The sequence below is a fragment of the Eriocheir sinensis genome, chromosome 10 (assembly GCF_024679095.1).
Source record: "Eriocheir sinensis breed Jianghai 21 chromosome 10, ASM2467909v1, whole genome shotgun sequence".
NCBI classification, from domain to species: domain Eukaryota; kingdom Metazoa; phylum Arthropoda; class Malacostraca; order Decapoda; family Varunidae; genus Eriocheir; species Eriocheir sinensis.
The window spans coordinates 702,179-705,561 of record NC_066518.1 but is presented as its reverse complement, the minus strand read 5'-3'; positions in this window follow the sequence as shown (position 1 = coordinate 705,561).

Genomic DNA, 3,383 nt, shown 5'->3' with positions numbered 1-3,383 from the left:
TGGCCAATACCGACCCCGCCCACCCCCGCGGCCGGGCCTTGCATATTTCATGGCCTCCAGCGAGAGAGAGAGAGAGAGAGAGAGAGAGAGAGAGAGAGAGAGAGAGAGAGAGAGAGAGAGAGAGAGAGAGAGAGAGAGAGAGAGAGAGAGAGAGAGAGAGAGAGAGAGAGAGAGAGAGATTGAAATGGACTTCACGAGAGTATTTTTAGAATTTTACCAACTGACAATAACGTGACCGTGTTTGTGTGTGTGTGTGTGTGTGTGTGTGTGTGTGTGTGTGTGTGTGTGTGCTATAGCGATTTTTATTTTTTATTTTTTTTACGTTGTTGCCTATTGCGCCGGTAGGCATCTTCCCGGTGGGGCCTGATGGTCGGCCCAAGGCTTCTTCCAGGTGGGGCCTGATGGTCGGCCCAGCCCGTTCTGGCGCAGGCGAGTGTTTATAGTGGCGCCATCTTTGATTGTGTACGTTCATTATAATTTTCTGATCCACCCACTCCGTAAAGTCCGTAAGGTCTCATTTCCACGTACATAGAACGAAGAGAGGTCGCAGAGAAACATCGAGGACAGTTATTTACCTGGCCGTTATATGCGGAGGAATTAGATGCACAGTCGTACGTAACTGGACATCTTGCCGAGGGGTCACCTGCCGCTTTGAAAAATATAACGCCATCCACGAGAATAGCAAGGAACTATTTTTCCAGAACTCCTCAAGGAATCTTTTGAGACTACGCTGCTAACACCTCACGGCCTCAGAAGAGCTACGTTTTCCTCCCACTTTCTCCTGAAAAATGAGTCGCGTTACTCCTTTAAATCTCTTGCAGCTTCTCGAAATAAGTCTGTCTTGAGCGGGATGTTCCCTCTTGAGCTCTGTTCCTCCTCGTTGTAAATATGAATAATTTGCGGAAGCATATAAAGCAGTATTCACGAATAGACGAGGATGCGAAAGGATATAAGGAGACTACAGAAAAAGAGACGGCTTATACATTGCAGCTCGGATGGGTTATGCGCTACACTCCCTTCCCGAACTCATATACGCTACTAAGGTTCAGTTTTAATAAACGCCACACGGTACAGGCATGGTGAGTGGCGCGCAAGGAAAGGCTATGTTGTAATGGGGTGCTGAGCGTGTTGGTGCCTCGTCGCTGGTGGTGCTGCCGCCTCAATCGTGGAGACAGTATGTTGTCTATTAGCTTTGGCCGAAGATCTAGAGACGATAGAGCGTTCTTGTGACGCGGGGATTTATTTTTCTGGCATCTTACTACCTCCTTGCTAAGATGCACCTGATCCAGACCTACGAGCCTGGATTTAAAGCGTCTTGGGTCACTGAAAATAATAATAAATGCAGATCTCCAAGTTTTAGAGCGTTGTCGCAGGGATTTATTTTATGGGATCCAGCGCCTAGATTTCATAAAATGAATCCCCGCGTTAAAAGAACGCTCTAAAACCTTAAGATCCGATTTATCATTATTCGTAGTGGGTTACGATCCGTTAAATCCAGGCCAGTAGGTCTAGCTAGATTCTGGTCAGACCTGTGAACCTATATAGAGAATGAACATACTGAACAGTCAGTGAGTGGCTGTGTTCTGTTACTGGCAGACTCGCTGCCGTACATTGGGTAGGTTTGATTTCTCAGTACTGAATTCCAGCACCAGTTAGCATAACTTTAGTACAGTACTATGCTGAATTATTACTAGAAGGATTTTTCAACGAAAATATTCATGAATGTTTATATTAATTCTTTCATGAAATATTCGTTTTGCTATTAGAGGTCACAGTATTTAGGTGAATTTGTATTTGTATTCGTATTACTTAGAAATTTAAGGTATTCGTGTTTGCATTGAAATACATTACTGCTATATTCACTCCGTCTCTGATGTGTATGGGGTGGGTGGGGGAAAGACCAATAGATGTGTATTTGTATATATCATGTGTGTGTGTGTGTGTGTGTGTGTGTGTGTGTTGGTTTGAATTAAGAAAACGCGTGATTTAGGCTGTAAAACTTATGTCGGACATGAACTCTGAAGATTACTATGCCAGAGAAAAAAACCTTTCTGAGCTCTCAGTTGTATTTTATTCCTGCCGACGTTTGGTATTATTTTATGTCACACACAAGACTTGATGAGCAAAGAGGAGGCTTGGCGTTGCGGTGTGGCGTCTGTACAGAGAGTACTATCTGGGAACGCTTTTCCCTCACCCTGACTCAGTGTTAAATTGCGTCATGAGCACGATCAGTTTTCACTCTGGTTCCCGCAAAAGTATGGAGCTTACGCATTGTTGTTTTGAGATGGGTGGAAAGTGGAAAGTCAGATATCTGCAAATAGCCACATGGAGTAACACAATTAGCTAACTTTGATTTTATATGCTAGTTTAAAGTAAAAAATATAAAATACCTTTGTAATATATATATCGTCATGTGTATATGAATGTATGAGTGTATGTGTTGCGACACCAGGTCGGTGTCGCACAACAGGATGCTTAACAACACGTCGTGCTTTTGGTCGTGAGAAGCTGTGATGAGCTGACGCTAGATCAGCAAGGATCAGCAAATGATGACTTTCATCAGCAGTCATCAACCGCAAGCCACACTCTTCTCTCTTCTCTGCGTTGCTCGCCCTTTTTATTGCATCTTGATTCGTCCCGGAAGGGTGTGGCTTCCGGTTGATGACTGCTGATGAAAGTCATCATTTGCTGATCCTTGCTGATCTAGCGTCAGCTCATCACAGCTTCTCACGGCCAAAAGCACGACGTGTTGCTAAACATCCTGTTGTGCGACACCGACCGGGTGTCGCAACACATACAGTCATACATTCATATACACATGACGATATATATATTACATCTTTCCTGGTTATAAATAGTAATTACTTTTGATCAATTCTGAAAATTTAGTATACATTTTCTTTCCTCAAGACATAAATAAAAGTCAGACTATGTGACAGAAGAATCCCATTATCACAAACAACCACCCTCTCATTTTTTCCCCATCGTCGGGCACTTTCGTCTTCCGTTTCATTTTCTCATTTTTCATTCCCCATGGCTTCCCTCTTTCTTACAAGTCTCCCCACCTGTAGTCATACTTGTCTCGATTCCATTACTGCTTTAACTCTCCCTTCATGCTCTCCCCCTTTGCCCTCATTCTGCCCTTCTCTCTGGCCTCACTGTATTATTCTTCATCCCCACCTTTACCGTTTATCTTCTATTCACCTTCCTAACCTTTCCCTGTCTTGCTGCGTCCTGCTTAAGCCGCCACTGTCCTCGCTTTTCACCCCACCCCTCAGCCTCCCCATCTCAACATCGTCTCCTCGCTTTCCCCCTCCCAGCCTCCCCGACTCCGCGGAACAAGAGGCGCTCCGTGGTAACTCAGGGATAACTTACGACCCAGA